This window comes from Macrotis lagotis, chromosome X (assembly GCF_037893015.1).
Source record: "Macrotis lagotis isolate mMagLag1 chromosome X, bilby.v1.9.chrom.fasta, whole genome shotgun sequence".
NCBI lineage: Eukaryota > Metazoa > Chordata > Mammalia > Peramelemorphia > Peramelidae > Macrotis > Macrotis lagotis.
Genome location: NC_133666.1, coordinates 32,044,239 through 32,066,233, shown reverse-complemented (window position 1 = coordinate 32,066,233; position 21,995 = coordinate 32,044,239). Strand labels below are relative to the sequence as shown.

The following is a 21,995-nucleotide window of genomic DNA, read 5'->3' as shown; positions in this document are numbered from 1 at the left end:
CACTTACAAGTCACTACATCACCTCCCTGAAGTCATGGTCCTCTTTTGAGAACAAGGACAAAACAATAACAGCAACAATTACTTTAATAATCTAGCATTATATATTCTACATATACACACAGCATCACACATATACTTCATATATGCTGCACACACCACACATATGTATATAAACATATATACTACGTCTATATACATACTGCATCTTGATTCCATGCAGAGTGCTTCATCATGGGTCCTTTGAAATCACGTTTGACCTGTGTTGAGCAGAGTTCTGGTCTTTGACAGTTGTGTGAACTTCCCCTTTTCCTGGAGAGGGGGCGCCATCGTCCTTCCAGCCACCTAAGACTCCAGGAACCTTGTTCCCTGCAACTCCTTCATCTTCCTTATGCCATGCATCCAATTGGTTTTCAAGTCTTGCTGTTTCTACTTCCATGTCTCTCACAGCTGAGCCTTTCTCTTGATTCCCTCCACCCCTGAGCCATCATCTTCTTTAGCCTAGATTCTTTCTTTTTTAAAAGCCTACTCTTCAGCAGGAAACTGCAAACGGGTCTCTCTTGCTTCAAGTCTCTCCCCACTCCAATCCATCCTCTAGTCAACTGCTCAAATGGTGTATCTAAAGTGCAGCTCTGACTCATGTCACTCCACTCCCCAGTAAATTCTAGTAGTCCCCAATAAAGTCTAGGATCAAATATCATTTCCTTTTTTAGGGTCAGTCTTTTTAAATGTCTGTTTTTTATACAAGGTTTTATAACATATGTCATTATTAGCACTGGGCAGCTAGGTGGTACTGTGGTGATTAGAGTTCTGGGCCTGGAGTCAGGAAAACTCATTTTTCATGTGTTCAAATCCAACCTCAGACACTCACTAACTGTATGACCTGGGCAACTCACTTCACCCTGTTTACCTCAGTTTCTTCATCTGTCAAATGAACTAGAGAAAGAAATGGCAAAACCACTCTAGTATCTCTGCCAAGAAAACCCCAAATGGGATCACATGACTGAAATAACCAAACAACAACAATAATAAAGTTATTAGCACAGAGGAACATCCATGTAATTTATAAATAAACATATTGGGAGATATGAAATATTTTTTACTCATAGGGGGTCATGATCAAAAAAGTTTGGAGATTACTACTATACAACTCTTCCAGTGCAGATTGGATGACTTTTTATCAAATGGATTTTTTTCCCTCTAGGTAGTGGATACCTTTAGTTGGTCTCTGAGTCTGTGTGATCACTAAAGTGCCTTTTTAACTTCAAAATGGATTCATTTCAAACTTGAAACCCACTAAAACCCTGAGATTTTTCTCCCAAAATTGGTTGTGTAGCCTCTTCTCCTTCATGTGAAACTGATTTTTTTTAATGTAAAATGTCACTTTATTAAAAATTTGTTGTATATAACTTCAACAGCATACTATGTTTTGTTCCTCTTTTCAAATCCTCCAAAGGGCCCTAACTTGGAAGTTGCATCAAGTCACTTCTGATTATTCATTGGAAGCATTCCTTTCAACTTTACATAATGTTTAGTTTTCTGAAGTTTTGACGAGATCAGTTTTTTCCTATCTCTGACATTTCATGCTTTTCAGTATCTTCACCTTTGCTTGGGCAGATGAAGTCAACTCTGATCAATTCATTTTCACCAATTTCAAGAGATCACAGCATCTGGACCAGGAAAACAAATTAATCCAATTGTAGTGACTTCAAGTTCAGCTGATGCCATCTCCATTTCCAATTGTCAAGTCACTGGTTTGCTCTTGAGTAATACTCCAGACTCCCAGCATGGCCAGCTTCCTCCGGGCTGTGTATCTCCAAGGTCGGCACGGGGCACCAGCCTCCGGCTTTTTCGAGCTCCATGCCCGGAACGGAGCCGCCTCGCCCACGCGGAAAGCGAAACTGATTTTTTTAATTTTAAAAATCTGTTTATTTCTGTGACTACATTGCTAAACTATATCAGTTCTTCCTTCAAATAGCTACTACAAAGTTAACTTGCTTGTATCATAAATACAAATTGTTTCGGTGGCATTTCAAATCATTTACATTTGTACATTTCTTTTATCGCTTTTTTATTACAAAAAGGGATTCGTTGTGCTTTTTTGCAGATCTGATCTATATTTCTATATCAAACATCTTAATTCTATATTTGCTAAATGTATTGACCAGAAGTCTCTGTGGGAGGTGAGGAGAAAAGGTAGGGAAGTGAGGTAGAGTAGGAGAGCTATCAGATATTAAACTGAAAAGCAAAATTCCAGAATATATACAACTAGTCAAATACCTCTTTATAAGACTGATTACTGCCTTCAAAAGATATATTAAAAAAAATTTTAGCTTCCCCCCAAACAAAATTCTTTATTTTTCACAATGGCCACATTCTTATAGCAATTGTATCTATAAAACAATAGTATAAGCTCATAATGAGTTCACGATGTGTGCTTAAAAAAGACATTGCTATATCTTAAAGATGTTGTTTAACTTAAAGCAATCTAAATACTGAGCTTTTAAAGAGACAATAGCTTAGAAAAGATTGATTAGGGTGGACTTATTTACCAAGTTTACTCTTTAGGTTAGCAATAAATAATCCTGATTTTGGAAGAGTTGATACTCATGCATAACTGACAAAATGGACATATATTCTCAAATTATTTACATCATAATAACTCCTTCATTGCACTCTCATCAGGAACATAATATTCTTCAGATTATTCAGTCTTGCTTTTGGGGAATACATCCTTCCATTTCTACAGCTTCTGGCCATCCTTCATATTTGTTTGTATCTTTGTTGTTCTTTATGTGCTGTTCAAAGGGGCTTTTTGTGTTTATACCTTTTCCACCACAGAAGACCCAGTTGTCTCTAAAATCAAGGTTAACAATGGCTGAACTTCCCAAGGAAGCAATCAGTAATCTTGCCTCATTAGTGAGTATGGTTGCTCCATCATCCTATGTTCCCATTAAAATGATGGTTCCATCTTGAATGGACTTAAGGAATTCAATAAAAGTTGCCACATCTCCCCACATATCAAAATATTCAGTGCGTAATGCTTCTCCTTTTTTTCCATTTACCAATGCAACATTGATTCCTCTTCCAATGTTATTCTTTACCCCACTCATTAGAATATTGTCTTCTAAACAAATTTTGGGGCCAATGACATTAGCTGCTCCACTTGCCATTTTGAAAGCAAAATGCTTTTCTGGACAAGCTTTTGAAATCCCACATTTATATCTGGGAGGCTTTGTATAAGCTATCTGCAATGCTGATCTTGCAAATAAATTTCTTAAATTTGAATCTAATTTTATTTCAAACACTTGAGATATGATATAAACTGTCAGTAGAAATACTACTACAGCAACCACCTACAGCAATCACCAACTTTACAGCACCTGCCATCCTCATGTTTATGTTTTTAGTGTATGGCACAATTTCATCAAAGAAGCATCCTGGGGGCAGCTAGGTGGTGTAGTGGATAAAGCACCGGCCCTGGAGTCAGGAGTACCTGGGTTAAAATCCGGTCTCAGACACTTAATAATTACCTATCTATGTGGCTTTGGGCAAGCCACTTAACCCCTTTTGCCTTGCAAAAACCAAAAACCAAAAACCAAAACCAAAACAAAAAAGAAGCATCCTCATCACCTCCCTTCCTCTGATCTGCAAACTCCATGGCTCTCCACACACAACTGCACGGCTTTCCACATGTAACTCCTTGGTCCTGGCCACCACGGGGTTCACCCCAGCCCCTTCCCATGTGAAACTGATTTAATTGATCATTCATTATCTGTTTTCTCTCTCTCTTTTTTTTTAGGGTTTTTGCAAGGCAATGGGGTTAAGTGGCTTGCCCAAGACCACACAGCTAGGTAATTATTAAGTGTCTGAGGTCAGATTTGAACTCAGGGACTCATAACTTCAGGGCTGGTGCTCTATCCACTGCACCATCTATCTGCCCCAATCATTATCTATTTTCAAAAATACTCTGAATCCCCCAATGCCTCCTGAACATTTGGGTAAGAATTTTTTTTTAAACTTGATACAATCTAGTCAGATATTGTGATATGCTTTTGGTTTCACTTTAGTAAGAATGTAAGAGTCTTAAAGAAAAATCAGCAAAGTGCTGAACTCTGTATTTATTTTTTTACTTAAAGATTTTAGTGGGGGTGGAGCCAAGATGGCGACAAGAAAGGATCTTGTCTTAGGCGCTGTCTCATAAAACTCATAAAGCTAAGGACTCTAACTCAATTTTCGAGAGACAGAACCCACAGAGGAACCCAGTGAGGCTGTTCTCCTACTCAAGGTAACCTGCAAAAGAGCAGAAAGACTCTGCTCCCCTGGGGTCCGAGGGGTGGTCCGCCAGAGGGGTGACCCACCAGAGCGAAAGAACTTCAGCCTCCTGGAAGCAGCCCCAGGGCACTGGGAGCCATAGCTCACAGCAGTGGGGGGAGTCTCCTGAGCTACACCATGGGGAGCATCAGGCACAAAGTGGGGGAAGAGTGGGGGACCTCTGCCAGAGCAAGCACGTGGAGCCCAGCCCTCAGGGCACACAGCAAGTGGTCTTTCCAAAGACCAGATCCAGGAAACAGAAGCAGGAGCCCCTAGGGCATGAGCCCATTGAACCTAGGGAGGGGAGTGAAGAGAGAGAGACTGCAGAGCTCTGTCCTCTGTCCCTGGAACAGGACTCTGGGGCTCTGACCACATTCAGATCCTGATTACAGTCTAGGCCCCCCATAGAACAGCAGCCCCCCCCCCCCATCTCAGCCCTGTGGCAGAGGGGGATGATTATGTTCATTCACAGACCAGGAGGGAGGACAGAGCCTCACACACTGAGACCCTTGTGGGAGTGTCCCAAAAATCTCAGGAAGCACCCCAAAACCAGGCTCAGGCTGGGAAAATGAGCAAGCAGAGAAAAAAAGAGGAACACCATTGAGAAATATTTTGCAAATGAACACAAGAAGGATCAAAATACTCAGTCTGAAGATGAGGAACACAAGCTCCTGCATCTAAAGACTCCAAGGAAAATGGAAATTGGGCTCAGGCTATGACAGAGCTCAAAAAAGACTTTGAAAATCAAATGAGGGAGTTAGAAGAAAAACTTGGAAAAGAAATGAGAGAGATTCAGGAAAAACATGAAAATGAAGTCAGCAGCTTAGTCAAGGAAATCCAAAAATCCAGAAAAATGCTGAAGAAAATAGCATGCTAAAAACCAGTTTAGGTCAAATGGATAAAACAGTTCAAAAAGTTATTGAGGAGAAGAATGCCTTAAAAAGCAAAATTAGCCAGATGGAAAAAGAGATAAGAAAACTCTCTGAGGAGAACAAATCCTTCAGACAAAGAATGGAACTCGGGGAGATTGATGAATCTATAAGAAACCAGGATTCATTACTTCAAAACCAAAAAAATGAAAAATTAGAAGAAAATGTGAAACATCTCATTGAAAAAACGACTGATATGGAAAACAGACTTAGAAAAGATAACTTAAAAATTATTGGAATACCTGAGAGTCATGATCAGGAAAAGAGCCTTGACATCATTTTCAAAGAATTACTACAGGAAAATTGCCCTGATATTCTAGAAGCAGAGGGCAAAATAGAAATGGAGAGAATCCACCAATCCCCCTGAGAAAGAGATCCCAAAAAAACCAACCCCTAGGAATATTACAGCCAAGTTCCAGAACTCCCAAGTCAAAGAGAAAATATTACAAGCAGCCAGAAGGACACAGTTCAAATATTGCGGAGCTGCAGTCAGGATCACACAGGACTTAGCAGCAACTACATTGGAAGCTCGTAGGGCTTGGAATATAATATACCGGAAGGCAAAAGAACTTAGAATGCAGCCAAGAATGAACTACCCAGCAAGGCTGAATGTCCTCTTCCAGGGAAAAAAGATGGACTTTCAATGAACCAGGGGAATTTCAAATGTTCCTTTTGGAATGGCCAGAGCTGAACAGAAGGTTTGATCTTCAGATACAGGATTCAGGTGAAGCATAGAGAGTGGAGGAGAAGGTGAAAATATGAGGGACTTAATGAGGCTGAACTGCATGTATTCCTGCATAGAAAAATGACACTGATAATACTCATATGAACCTTCTCAGTGAATAGAGCAGGTAGAGGGAGCTTTTATAGTTGAAGCACAGGAGAAAGTTGAATTTGAAGATAAAATATGGTGTAAAATGGAGTCAATAGAATAAAAGGGAAATGTAATGGGAGAAAGAAAAAGGAGAGGGGGAATAGGCCAAGATATTTCATATAATAAGATTTTTCTTTACTACAATGAGCTATTGCAATGATATGGAAGGGGGGAGGCAAGGGGGAATGAGGGAATCTTTGCTCTCATCAGAGGTGACGAGGAGAGGAAACAGCATATATACTCAATGGGGTATAGACATCTGGAGTAAGAAGGAGAGAATGGGACAGGGGGAAGGGGGGGATGTGAGTGATGGAGGAGAGGATGGACCATGGGGGGAGAGTGGTCAGATATAACACATTTTCTTTTTTACTTCTTGCAAGGGGCTAGGATTGGATAGCCTGTCCTGGACCATAGGGCCAGGTGGATGCTGGGCCTAAGGGGTGGTGTGGGGCCTCAGGGCCTCTTGGCCCCAGGACCAGGAATCTGTCTGCTGTGCCACTCAGCTACAAGGAGAGAGAAAATATAGTACATGGTAGTGGAGAAATGTGAAAGGAGGGAGTTGCAATCAGCAATGGCGACGGTGGAAAAATATGGAAGTAAATTTTGCGATGGACTTATCATAAAGAATGTGATCCACCCATGACAGAGTTGTTGGTGTTGGGACAAAGACTGAAGCACATTTATATTATTATTATTTTGGGGGGGGGTGCAGGGCAAATGGGGCTGGGTGGCCTGCCTGGAGACGCATAGCAGGGTGATCGTTGGTTGTCTGAGGCCGGATTTGGCCCCGGGTGCTCCTGGCTCAAGGGCCAATGCTCTGTCTGCCACCCAGCCACCCCTACTATTATTACTATTTTATTTTATTTTGGGCCTTTTTTTTTGGTTTTTACAGGGCAGTGGGGTTCTGGTGGCTTGCATGTCACACGGCTGGGTGATTGTTGGGTCTACGGGGCTGGATGTGGGCTCGGGTGCTCATGGCTCCAGGGCTGGTGCTCCGTCCATTGAGGCACCTGGGCATACCTACAATTATTACTATTAGTTTTTTAATTTTAATTTTTTTCTCTCCCCTTTACTTTATCACTCAAGCAAGTCTATATTTATGGGGGGGAGGGAGTATTTTATTTACTCTTAAACAAGAATATTTTATTAATGTAAAAAAGCATTATTTGTACAAAATGAGAATAAATATTAAAAAAAGATTTTATTTATTTTTAGTTTTACAATTTTTACTCTAATCTTACTTCCCTTCCCCCAGCCCCCCCCAAAAGGGAATCTGTTGCTCTTTCCATTGTTTCCATGTTGAAAATTGTTCCAAATTGAATGTGATGAGAGAGAAATCACATCCTTAAGGAAGAAAAATAAAGTATAAGAGATAGCAAGATCAGTCCATAAGAGATCAGGTTTTTTTGTATTTATTTATTTTCTAGTTATTTATGAAAGATTTTTTTTGAATTTTCCAATTTTCCCCCCAATCTTACTTCCCCCCCCACAGGAGCCAATTTGTTAGTCTTCACAGTGTTTCCAATGGTATACATTGATCTAAGTTGAATGTGATGAGAGAGAAATCATATCTTTAAGTAAGAAAAATAAAGTATAAGATAGCAGAATTACATAGTAAGATAATGATTTTTTTTTCTAAATTGAAGGTAATAATCCTTGGTCTTTGTTCAAATTCCACAATTCTTTCTCTGGATACAGATGGTATTCTTGATCACAGATAGCCAAAGTCCTGAACTCTTAAACACCCCCTCAGCTATCCCTTTGCCTTGTCAGAAGAGCAAGGTCTAGGCTACCTGCTGCAATTCATCAAAAGGACAGGCAAGGGCTAGTGTTCTGTAGTATCTCAAACTCAGTGTGTACAACATACATTTCCTTTCTGCTAATTATTAATGGGCCTAATTTGCCAATAATTACTAGGCAATGTACCATAGAGGATAGAGAACTGGCTTTGCTTTGGAGTCAGGAAGATGGCGGGGTAAATCTAACCCCTAGCTCATGAAATGGTATTGTGACCTTGGGCAAGTCACATGACCTCTTAATGTCCCTGAACAACTTTCTAAGGTTGCCAATTGTAGAGTGGGCTCTGATCTTCTTTGATGGAGTTTGTTCTTTACCAGTCTGAAGCTCTCCCCACTCCCTCTAAGATTTCAGCGATATGTGATTTACTAGGTAAAGCTCCCACCCTCCATTCACCAACACAGATCATAGCCCCTTCTATAACTTTAGTAAATAGTAAATGTGGCCAAAGTGGAGTGGAGCCTCTCTGAATTGAGTCTGGGCCTCCAGGGTCATAGTGGGTTCTTTGCAGGTTGGAAGAATCTCAGAGTCTGGGGTCTGTCGATGTGACCTTGGAGAACTTGGGGTCACTCTCATGCCATAATGAGGCAATAAAATAGGACTTGAAGCAGGAATAGGAGGGATAAAAGTTAAAAAAACAATGTCATCTTTGAGGTTATATGTTCTCTTGGACAAATCTCTTTTTCTGATCTCTGTTCTGGGAAAGCAAATAGCCCACAGTAATCTTCCAAGTATTCATTCATTCCTCTTAAGTCCCTTTAAGGGACTTTGTTGTGGTGCCATAGCAGCTTACTTTGAAGGAGCCGGCCTGTTTTCATAAGTTTCCACTGTATGATCTTAGACCATATGAAATTGCCCAAGTTAATACCGTTTCACAATAATAGTATTAATATGTTGTAGCCAAACTCTCACCTTCATATCACAAGAGCCTACTGTAATCTTGTAGTTTCTCCAATCTCTGGTGATCAACCCAAACCCTGCTCCTGTCTGGCTTCTTCCCCTAGCAGCTCCTCCCTCATTCCTCTGACTTGCCAGCACCACCCTACTCTCATGGGTCCCAGTGAATTCAGTTCTGATAATCCCCCTGTCCTGCCCTCTGTTCTCTCTCTGCCCCTTGCCTCTGTGAGACTATGGGGTATCAGTGGCATGCACCGTCATCCTTCACCCTCATCCTTAATCTCTCTGCAACTTTGGACAATGTTGACCACCCTTTCCTTCCCCCACCTTTTCATAACACTTCGTTCACTTGGCTCTCCTCCTATCTGTCTGATTGCTCCTCGGTCTCCTTTACTGAATAATTCATCTATATTACTAACCTTGGGTATCTCCCAAAGACTCTGTCCTTCACCCTATTCTTTTCTTCCTCTGCACTCTCTTTTTGATGTCATTGGCTTTCATGGATTCAATTTCATCTCGATGCAAAGAACTCTCAGATCTGCAAAGTGGGTCCTAGTATCTTCCCTGACATCCAGTCCTGAATCACTAACTGCCTGGACATTTTGAATCAGATTTTCTGTAGACTTCTCAAATGCAACATATCAAAAACAGAATTCATTTTCTTTTTCTCCTCAACCATTCCTTGGTATTGGTGAGGCTACCACTAGCATCTCATTCATACAGGCTCACATACCCTGTGCATAACTGACAAAGTGAATTGTCTTGTTTTTTGCTTTTTTTTTAGCAAGGCAATGGGGTTAAGTGACTCGTCCAAGGTCACATGGCTAAATAAATATTAAATATTTGAGTTTGGATTTGAACAGGTCTTCCTGATTCCATGGCCAGTGCTCTATCCCTTTTATCCCCTCAGTGCTCCTTAAACATCATTCTTTATGCAGTTCATGGTCTCTTCAAAATGGTGCTCTTTCTGGTCTTCGCACATACTATTCTATTATCTCTCTCCATGCCTTTGCTCAAATTACTCCATACCTGGATTCACTCCCTCCTTGCCTCTTTGAATTCTCTTTTGAACTCTCACCTCCTACCTTGAGTCCTTTCCTGATATTCTTCTTTTTTGTACATTTTATTTATTTATTTTCACATTACTACAATAGTCTTGTAAAAGTGAACATAATCCTCCCTCCCCCAACAAAGATAGAGAAATCTCATGAAAAACAGAGAGGAAAAAAATGTACTTCTTTTGTATTCAGATACCATCAGCTCTGTCTCTTAGCTGTATCACATTCTTTATCATAAGTCCATCAGAGAAGTTGCTTCAATATTTTTTCCCACAGTTGCTATTGCTACCTGTATTTCCCTCCATCCTATTCCTCCCCACTCCCATGTATTTTATTCTCTCTCTCTTTCCTTTCATCCTCTCCCTCAATCTTTCCTCTCTTCTATCATCTAAACCTCCCTCCCCTCCCCCTGTCCCTGTTCTCCCATCCCTTTCTTCTCCTTTTCCTCTAGGATAAGATAGATTTATAGACATATTGGGTGTGTATGTTATTTCTTCTCTGAGCTACTTCAGATGAAAATGAAGGCTCACTCATTCCCCCTTACCTTTCTCCTTTCAACTTCATTGCAAACACTTTTTCTTGCCTTTTATTATACATGAAATATCTTATCCCATTCTACTTCTCCTTTTCCTTTTCTCCCAGTACATTCCTTTCTTGTCCATTGACTCCATCTTTATATAATATTATACCTTCCAATTCAGTTCTCGCCTGTGCCTTGTCTATATATGCTCCTTCTAAGTGCTCTAATAAATTAGAAGGTTCATATGAATCATCAGTATCTTCCTATGCAAGAATACAAGCAGTTCAACATCATTAAATTCCTCATAATTAGTCCTTCCCATCCACCCTCTCTATGGTTCACCTGATTCCTGCACTTGGAGATCAAACTTTCTGTTCAGCTCTGGTCATTTCAATAGGAAATTTTAAAAATCCCCTTTTTCGTTGAATGTCCATCTTTTCCCCTGAAAGAGGATGTTCAGTGTTGCCAGTAGTTGGTTCTTGATTGTAGTTCAAACTTTTGCTTTCTGGAATATCATATTCTAAGTCCAATAAACCCTTAATGTAGAAGTTGCTAAATCCTGTGTAGCTAAATCCTGACTGTAGCACCATGATGTTTGAATTGTTTATTTCTGGCATATTGCAATAGTTTCTCTTTGACTTGGGAGTTCTGGAATATGGCTATAATATTCCTGGGAATTTTTCTTTTGGGATCTCTTTCAGGAGGTGATTGATGGATTCCCTCAATTTCTATTTTACCCTCTGCTGCTAGGATTTCAGGGCAATTTCCCTAGAGAATTTCTTTTCCAGGCTCTTTTCCTGGTTGTTACTTTCAGGCAGTACAATAATTTTTAAATTATCTTTCCTGGTTCTGTTTGTTCCTAGGTCAGTTATTTTTTCAATTAGATAGTACATATTTTCTTCTAGGTTTTTATTCTTTTGGTTTTCTTTTATTGTTTCTTCATTCCTCACAAAGCCATTAGCTTCCTTTAGCTCCATTCTACATTTGAAGTTGTTTTCTTCAGAGAGCTTTCTTATCTCCTTTTCCAACTGGCCAATTCTGCTTTTTAAGGTATTGCTTTTTAAGGATTGCTTTTTCCCTTTGACTTAAACTGGTTTTTAACATGTTATTTTCTTTCTTTCTTTTCTTTTGGTTTTTGCAAGGCAATGGGGTTTAGTGACTTGCCCAAGACTACACAGCTAGGTAATTATGAAGTGTCTGAGCCCAAATTTGAACTTGGGTCCTCCTGACTCCAGGACTGGTGCTCTATCCACTGCACCACCTAGCTGACTAACACTAAAATGTTATTTTCTTTGATAATTTTCTGTATCTCCTTCACCAAACTGCTGACTTGGTTTTACATGTTTTTCCTGCATTGTTCTCATTTCTCTTCCCAATTTTTCCTCTGCCTCCATTACTTAATTGTCAAAATCTTTTTTTGACCTCTTCCATTGTCTGAGATCAATTCCTATTTTTCTTGGAGGCTTTGGATATAGAAGCTTTGATTTGGTCATCTTCTGAGTGTGTATTTTGAGCCTCCATGGGACCAAAGTAATTGTCTATAGTCAGATTATTTTTCTTCTGTTGCTTGCTCATTTCCCCAGCCTATGTCCTGGTTTTAACACACTTTCCCGAGCTTTTGACAGATTTTGGGATACCCTCCCCTCCCAGGGACCTCAATTCCTCCAAGGCCTGATGAGAGGCTCTGACTGCTCTCTTGCCTGCTCTCTGGTCTATGTATAACCCACAGGCCCTCCCCTCTGCTATGAAGCTGTGAGGAGGGTCCCTGCTTCTCTATGGTAGTATGGGGGCCCAGACTGGGGTCTGGATCTGAGTATGGGCAAAGTAGCAGAGTCCTGCCGCAGGGATAGCAGAGAGATCTCTGCAGTCTCCCCACCCCCTTACCATCTGTGGGCTGAGCACTCTGGAAGCAGCTGTTGGGTGGCTCTATAGGCTAAAGGGGCTGCACAGAGACCTGCACTGGCCTGAGTTCTGCACTCACTCTGGTGTGGCAGAGTTTTCCTACTGATCTTTCAAGTTGTCCTTGGTAATCTTTGGGCTTCCATGGACCTGGACTGTTGTTGGAGGACTGGAGCTGGTTTGTCTGGAGTAGCCTGTGCTGTGCTGTGGTCCTTTTCAAACTGGTGGAACAGGGGCAGCTAGGTGGCGCAGTGGATAGAGCACCAGCCCTGGAGTCAGGAGGATCTGAGTTCAAATCTGGCCTCAGACACTTAATAATTACCTAGCTGTGTGGCCTTGGGCAAGCCACATAACCCCATTGCCTTGCAAAAAACCTAAAAACACAAACAAAAACAAAAAACAAACTGGGGAAACAGACCCTTCTTCCAAGTTGTCTTGGATCAGAAAATTGTTTCACTCAGTCTTTCTGTGGGTTCTGTCATTCTAGAATTCAGTTAAAATAATAATTTTAAGGCATTTGGAGTAGTCTAAGAAAGAGCTTCTGGGAATTCTTGCCTCCACTCCACCATCTTGGCTCTATCACTCAAAACAGAACAATTCTTATACCTATTGGATTGACTGATAGTATAGGAAGAGAAAATGACAAATGTTGGAGGGGATGTAGGGAAATGAGACATTGATACATTGTTGGAGGAGTTGTGAAATGATTCAACAATTCTGTGGAACAATTCAGAACAATATCTGCATCTATTTCTATCTATCTATCAATCTCTCTCTCTCTCTCTCTATCTATCTATCTAAGGATATTTATAGTAGTTTTTCTTCTGGTGACAAGGAACTGGAAATTGAGGGGATACCTATCCATTGAGAAATGACTGAACGGATTACAGTAGATGATAATTATGGAATGCTGTTCTACTATAAGAAATGAACAGGATGATCTTAGTTAAAACCTGGAAAGACTTACATGAACAGATGCAATGGGAAATGTGTTATATTCAAAGTAATAATAATATTGTAGTATAATCAGTTGTGAATAACTTACCTTTTCTCAGCAATGATATGACTTGAGACAATGCTGAAGGACTTATGATAAAGAATGCTATCTATCCCCAAAAACAGAACTGATGGAGTCTAAATACAGATTGAAGCATATTTTTTTACTTTATTTTTCTTGAGGTTTCTTTTTTTTTGGGGGGGGAAGCACTATGTTTACTTTCACAATATGACTATTACAGTAATGTTTTGCATGACTACACATTTTTAATCTATATCAGATAACTTGCTTTCTCAACAAGACTGGGTAGGGTGGGAAGAAGGGAGAGAATTTGGAACTCAGTTTTAAAAATGAGTGTTAAAACTTGTTTTTACATGTGACTGGGGAAAAATAAAAATAAAAATAGAGTAAATAGAAAAGTATGTATATACACACAAATATCTATCTATCTATCTATCTATCTATCTATCTATCTATCTATCTATCTATCTATCTATACCTATGTATATATTCCATCACTATTTCCTCATTATTCCAATCCTTTTGATTTGGAAGAACTGGGCCAATGGATCATTCCAGGAGCTATTAGTCAGCTATCTTCTTTCATTTATTCTCTGCTCTTCCCAGGACTGTCCCCTCCACATTTATCATTTACTTCTTCTTCCCCCTTTGCTAATCTAAAGAGCATATGGGAAAACCTCCAGCTTTGATTTCATTTCTTTTTTCATCCATGATTGGAAGTCTTTCATAATGATGTTGGTATTTTATTGTCCTTTCAAAAGCAGTCTGATCCCATTTTTTGATGCCTATCTATTGGATGATGGCTCATGATTCTTAAATATCAATATTAATTCCCTCTAGTTTGGGTATCAGACCTTTATCAGAGATCTTGGCTTTGTGTAAAGATCTATTCTCATTAATGATTTCTCTTTCGATTCTAACTAGATTGTTTATATCCAGGGAAAATCTTTTTAGTTTTAGGGAATAAAAATTTACCATTTTCTCTTCTATGATTGCATCCTTCTTTTGAATTAAGGATTCTTCCCTCAGCCATAGTTATTCAAGACATCCCCTTCCATTCTCTATTTTTAATAGCATGACCTTTTCTACATAGTGTATCGAAGAATTTAAACTATTACAATTTAAAACTGCACAAGGACTTTGGGGACTACTGTATTTTTTTATGTATCCATTTACAGGATCTTGTAGCATAAAATGTTCATATAAACTTAATTTCTAACAGTTTTCTAGTTTTCACCAGAACTTTTATTGAACAGAGAATCCTTATCCTTGTAATCCTAGCAGAAAGTGTCCTTGGATTTATCAAACTCTAAGCTGCTATGCTTCATTGTTTCTGAGTCTTGTTTATCTAACTTGTTCTGTTGATTAAGTTTTCTACTTTTTTTAACAGTATCACATAATGTAGATTATTTCTGTTCCTCATGTAGCTTAAAATCTGGGATAGTTAGGCCCCCTCATTTCTACTTTTTTTAAAAAGTGATTTTTCTTGTATTCTTTATCTTTTGTTCCTTCAAATGAAGAATGATGAATTCTTCTCTCTCTCTCTCTCTCTCTCTCTCTCTCTCTCTCTCTCTCTCTCTCTCTCTCTGTATGTGTATCCTGGAGCCTTTGGCCAGTCTGAGGAAACTTCTCAGATTCATGTTTTTAAATACATAAAATAAAATGCATAGAATTACCAAGGAAACCAATTATATTGAAATATGCATAGCTATTGAAAAGCCAAGGTTAAGAAATCTGGGTTAAGAAGTACTTCCCTCAATGAATTTTGTTAGTATCTTGTCTAATTCCATAAAGTAACCCATTGGTAGTTTGATGAGTATGTCACTAGAGCTGGACAATTAATTTAGCTGGTAGTATCTTTTTTTATACTACTTGAACAAATCATCCATAAGCAGTCACTGCCCCCCAAATATTTCTCTTCCTTTGAGTCTTTGTGTTCTGTAGTTATGTTCATAAATCTCCCAAGTGTGTCTTTGGAGGGTGATCCCCCCAGTGATGTTATACATTTTGTGTTATTTTGAATGAAAAAAATTTTATATCTTCTTTCATTGAATTTTCCTAGCAATATACAGAAAGACTAGTGATTTTTGTGATTTGTTGAATACTGTTTGTTACATTAAGGAAGGATTCATTTATTCCTCTGATTTCTAGGTTTTTTAGAAATTAGGAAATGTGTTCTATTTTATAAGTCACATTTTCTAACATCTATTGATATAATCAATAAAAATCCATAAATATAATATAAAAATAAAATATATATTAAAAAGTATCTGTGAAGCAAATAATATAAAACAAAATAATGCAATAGAATTATTATACAATGTCATGAAAATAAATTTAAAAATAAAAATAAATAGAATAAAGTATATACTTTAAAAAAATTTTGTTCTTAGTACCAAGTATATGGGCAACCTGACACTTGGGGCAACTTGCAGACTGCTGTGTGAATGGAGGGACACTTGATTTCTGATTAATGACAATGATAATAATAATAATAATAATAATAATAATAATAATAATGTTTATCCTTCATTCTCAAAGAAGACCATGACAAACATATGAAATGGATTTGAGTGGGGACTGTTGTGCTAAGTCACTTTCTTTTCCAGAGCCATCTGGATCCAGTGGCCAGATATGAATCAGGATAACTGGAGATAGTCCTGGATGTGAGACAATCAGGTTTAAGTAATTTGTCCAAGGTCAAACAGCTAGTCAGTGTCAGATGTCTAAGGTTGGATTTGAACTCTAATCCTCCTGACTCCAAAGCTAATACTGTATCCACAAGCTAAGGGAAAGCTGAACATACTTACTGACTTTGTTCCAGACTATTATTTGGAGAAAGACAAGTGCCAAGATTTCCCTAGAATTTGAGTCATGTAGAGGAAGCTGGTACCCCAACATATTTGAACTTCTGTAGCTTGTAATCCAGAGAGAATTCCCCTTGGCTGAGACCAAAGTGAGATTCAATTTCTTCCAGCTCAAAGTTCTCATTCACTCTTGTGTCCCCCAGAAGAAGGTCAATGGGGAAAATGGACACTGGGGGAAATGGTGAACCTGAGTTAGATGAGAGTAACCAAGAGGGATAGCCTCAGTGGCAGTGAATAACCTCTGTGGTTATTGACCAGATATCACCTAGTGAAAATACACAGACACAGACACACACACACACACACACACACACACACACACACACACTCACTTACACTTTAAATAAGAAACTTGATGGGGCAGATCAGCAAGAGGAGTTATACCTATAAAGGTTGAGTAGATAGGCTCAGTGGATCCCGAAAATGAAGATAAAATTGCAGTGATGAATAAGTCAGAACTTGGTACATGATGTTGTAGCTGATTGATTGATTGTTTTCCTTTGTTGTTTTTTGTAGTTGAAGAAGACTATGGTATCAATTGAGTGATGACATGACTTGCACATTATGTTGATTAAAGTGAGAGGAATGTTTAATCTAAGACATCCTTCTCACTGCCTCTTGCAGAATAGTCTACACCCTGTGGCCTGTTAATTTAAGAAAAAGGACTACTGGTATTGGGCTGCATACAGTGGGAGGCCTTGACCATTTAGATGTGGTCTCTCTCATGGGACTGAGGCACCACAGCATTGCAGTAATGTTTGGGTAGAAATACAATATTGTATTTTTGGCAACAAATTAGTGACATCATGGTAAAGTTAATCTGTCTCTCCATGGTTTAAGTTGTCAATACAAGTATGCAGACAAATTGAGCACTGCCAACAATGACCAAAAAGAGACAGGTTCTTCTGACCTTAAAGGGTCAATCTATAACAAAGATCTTGGTTCCATTGGGTTTGAGGTCTTCTTCTTGAGTGTGGGTCACAGAAGGAAACCAAAGGAATGGCACCACCAATATAGAATTAATCAGGTGAGAGATAGAACAGTGAACAAAACCATTTTTTTCTTGAAGAGGCAGAGAATCAAGGGAATGGAGGACATGAAAGCCTGACACAATCCTATCCAGGGATCACCAGAGTAAAAGACTCATCATTTGTTATCATTGTGAATCCAGAGGCCATGCACACAATAATTATGCTTGGGTCAGAAATACAGGGTTAGTTGCATAAAAACTATCTTCTTTTGTAACTTCTGGGAACTGAGACAAGGAGGGAAAGAAGTCACTCTGGACTCTGAAGACTTACTTCATCCTTGATTCCTTATTGATCTCTTCCACCTAGATACATAGGACTTCATATAGACGAGATGGCAGAAATTGAGACTATAGATTGCCTCTGACACTAACTAGCTATGTGATCTTGGGTGGGTCACTTTATAACCTCTTAACCTCAGTTTGCTCATCTTTAAAATGGGAATAATAACATCATTTCTCTCACAAGATTGTTATGTGGTTCATATGAGAAAATACTTATGAAATGCTTTATAAACCTTAAAGCTCTACAAATGCTAGCTAAAATAAAATTAAAAAAATATGCAGAAGGAATGGCAGAGAGAATGACTGAACAAGATGTTGAATACCTGCATAAGTCACTTGAGTTAGTGTCAGACATGCTTGGAGAGAGATGGTCTTAGAAAATCAACATCCCAATCTACATAGAGAAATAGATTTGTAGATATGTTTGGATTTCTAGAGTCTGTAATCCAGAGAGAATTCCTGTAGGGTGAGACCATTCTCTCTTGCCTAATTTGAATTGAAATATTATCTTGCTCCCAACTGAAGAACTCAGTTATTCTTATGTATTTTCTAATCAGAATAATTTCTCCAAGTTCTGTTTGTTTGGGGTTTTTTTGCTTAGATAAATGAGTTTACTTGATATTCACTATTTGGGATAGTCTTTTGTGTAATCAGTATTTGATAAGAAGGAACTCAGCTGGAAAGCTTAAACTATATTTATACTCTCTCCCTTAAGAATAGGGATAATGGGGATGGCTAGGTGGTGCAGTGGATAGAGCACCGACCATGGAGTCAGGAGTACCTGAGTTCAAATCTGGCCTCAGACACTTAATAATTACCTAGCCGTGTGTGGCCTTGGGCAAGCCACTTAACCCCATTGCCTTGCAAAAACTTAAGAAAAAGAATAGGGATAATGTCTCTTTTGTTCTGAACTTCATAGTCCTTAGATATTATGTGGGACTTGAGAATCAGAAAGACCTGAGCTCAAATTCTGTCTCTGGGCATATCATTTAACCTTCTCAATCTTAGTTTCTTCATCTATAAAATGAGAATAATAAGAATATAGGGGCAGCTAGGTGGCGTAGTGGATAAAGCACCAGCCCTGGAGTCAGGAGTACCTGGGTTCAAATCTGGTCTCAGACATTTAATAATTACCTAGCTGTGTGGCCTTGGGCAAGCCACTTAACCCCCTTTTGCCTTGCAAAAACCTAAAAAAAAGAATATATACCTCATAAGATTGTTGTGAGATTCAAAAAAGACAGTCTATGAAAAGTACTTTGCAAATCTTAAAGTATAACATAAATACTAGCTATTATTAGTAATATTATATTTGAAGTGAGGCAGATAGATATAATTCTTGTCCAATGCCCATCTCAGACACTAGAGAAGAGTTTCCAGCCTCAGTAGAACCTCTGTGATCATGTTGACCTTTTCCCCCAGCTAGAATGATAGTGGAATAGGCACCACTCTTTTTTGTTTGTTTGTTTTAGTTTTTTGCAAGGCAATGGGGTTAAGTGGCTTGCCCAAGGCCACACACGGCTAGGTAATTATTAAGTGTCTGAGGTCACATTTGAACCCAGGTACTCCTGACTCCAGGGCAGGTGCTCTATCCACTGAGCTACCTAGAAGTGCTCAGGCACCATTCTTGATTCTCCTTTGAATAGGCGGACCAGGCCTTAGATCCTGCCTAGCCATGCTCCCCCAAAAGCCCCGACTCAACATTTAGACAATTCATGAGCATACCGAATTTTACATGTGGACACATATACTTACAGTTTTCCTAACACCACTCTGCATTTCTGGTATAAATATCATCTGTTAATATTTTATTCACTATTTCATATCAATATTCGTTACTATATTTGACTCATAGAAGGAGTTTGGTAAGGTGCCTTGTATCTATTTTTGCAACATTTTGAAAGTTAGTTTTCTTTGAATATTTGATAGAAGTCTTTTGTAAGTCCATCTGGACACGGTTTTTTTTTCCCTTTGGGAACTCATTTTCTCTTTCTGAAATTGGGTTGTTTAAATTCTCTATTCTTTATTCTGTTAATTTGGGCATTTTCTATTTTAAAAATATTCATCCATTTCATTTCAGTTTTCATATTTTTGTAAATATTCATTTAACTTTCCAGTTTTGTTGGCATACAATTGAGTATGATATTTTAAACAATTGCTTTTATTTCTTCTTTTTCACATGGGAATTTCCATTTTTTTATTCCTGGTTTGGTAAATTGATTTTTCTCTTTCTTTTCTTTTAATTGTGAGGAGAAAGGCAAGGGAATTCACATTTAGATAGCACCTACTATGTGCTCTGTGCTAAACCTTTTATAAATATTTTCTGATTTGATCCTCCAAACAACCCTCAGAGGCAGGTGCTATTATGTCTATAGTTGATGAAACCATGGCAGACAGAGGTTAAGGGTCACCCAGCTAGGAAATGTCTGAAACTGGTTTTTCACTCAGGTCTTTATGATTCCAGACCCAGTGCTCTGTCCACTGAGCCACCTAGCTGCCTCATTTCACCATTAAATTAATGAAACCATTAACAAATTACTTATTTTATTCATCTTCCCTGTTTGCTTTCAAGTATCAGTAGGCTACATGAGAAGAATTATGGATTTGGCATTAGAACATTTGAGTCTGCATCCTGACTCAATTTACTAGCTGGGTGACCACAGATAAGTCATTCAACTTCTAAGAGACTATATTCTTTCATCAACAAACTGTAAATGACAATAGTATAGTTAATACAGTAGCTAAGTTGCACTGCAGTGAATAGAGTGTCAGACCTGGAGTCAGGAATACTCATCTTCTGAGTTCAAATATGGCTTCAGACACCTCCTCAGTGACCCTGGGAAAGTCATTTCACCCTATTTGTTTCAGTTTCTTCAATCATAAAATGAACTGGAGAAGGAAATGGCAAACCACTCCAGTATCTCTGGCAAGAAAACCCCAAATGGGGTCACAAAGAGTTGGACATGACTGAATAACAAGAAACAACAACCTTAAGGTTTTTTTTTTAATTGAGGATGCTCTGTAAATCAGTGTTGTGTGAATAGTGTAAACCACTATTGTGAATTGTGTCAACATAGTGTTGATTCTCTCAGATACATGGACCTTGTTTTATTTGGTTTATTAAAATCAATGAATAATCTAAGACTGTTTGCCTGCCAAGACTGTTAGAAGTGGTGAGTGAGGTTATATGCATCCTCTTCTCAGTTCTGCCATTTTTGTTGATGTGTGACTGAGCTGTTGATTGGTTTGGTTTGGTTTTCTTTTTGGAATTTTAAAATAATGCTGATCCTAACATAGTTGTGAGAATCCCAAGAGAACCTGTTAGTGGGAGATTGGTTTAGAGAGGCAAATACTCATTTCCTAGGGGTCAGAGGGGTCAATCATTTGTTACAGATAGAGTCATAGTTGGTTGTTTTGCATGATTTTTTATGAGTAATTGCTATCATTGCTTATCTTCAACATGATGGGAATGGAACTGGAAGGAAGGAGAGAATTTGAAACTCTTTTTTAAAAGATGAATTTTAAAATAAACTACAGTTAAAAAAAACTCAAAGTTATATTTCATGTAGAAATATATTTTATATCACATATACAAATAGTTCTTATGAGGGATTTAAAAACCATATTGCTAATTAAGATTTCTTTTTTCAGAGAAGCAGTTTTAAAGTAAAATATTGCTACTTTGATAACAGAGTATAGAGGGAAATGTACTGGCTTTGGAATCAAGCTCTTGTAGTTTGATTTTTAATCTGTGTAACCTTGAACGTGTCTCTTCACTTCTCTGGTCCAGGTAAAAGGAAAGGATTGGACTGTGCCATTTAAAAGGGCATTTTAAAAGGGCCTGTTTTAGACCAAAGGCGGGTCTTAGACCAAACTCTGGGGTATAAACAAAGGACAAACCAGTCCCTGCCCTCTAGGAACTTCCATTCTACTAGAAAACATTAACTATGTCCATACAAGATACATAATAGCAAATAGAAGGAAGGTAATTTGGAATAGAAAGTTCTTGGGTCATTGAAGACTGAGAAAGGTCTTCGATATAGAGAGAATGTGGGCTTTAAACAGAGTCTTGAAGGAAGCCAGGGAAATTAAGTGGGGGGAGAGATGAGACTAGATCTTTCTAGGTCACTCTAGGCTAGTCATGGGCAACAGCTAGTGCAAAGGCAGGGAGGCTAGAGATGGAGAGTCCAATTGGAGAAAACTGGTGAACTGGACAGTGTAGCTGGATTACAATCCAATGAGTGAAGGGGAAAGAGTATAAGAGCATAAGAAGTATAAGAGTATCAGAGTATAGAAGTATCAGAGTATAAGAAGACTTACAAGTAGGAAGGGTTTTAACTGCCAAATAGAGGACTTGATATTTGATCTTGGAAGTAATAGGGAGCCACTGGTGTGGGTCATAGTCAGACATGGCCATTTTCAAGTTTTATAAGGGTCCCTGTGGCTGCTGAATGGAGGATGGATTAGAGTAGGGAGACAGGAGGCAAGGAGACCAAGTAGGAACTATGGCAATTAT

The 21,995-nt window shown here is 38.7% G+C and overlaps 1 pseudogene; it reads right to left on the bottom strand.

Moving 5' to 3' along the window:
* Positions 1 to 2,705: 2,705 nt before the first annotated feature.
* LOC141501464 (protein FAM3C pseudogene) lies at positions 2,706 to 3,419 on the bottom strand (annotated as a pseudogene).
* Positions 3,420 to 21,995: the final 18,576 nt, after the last annotated feature.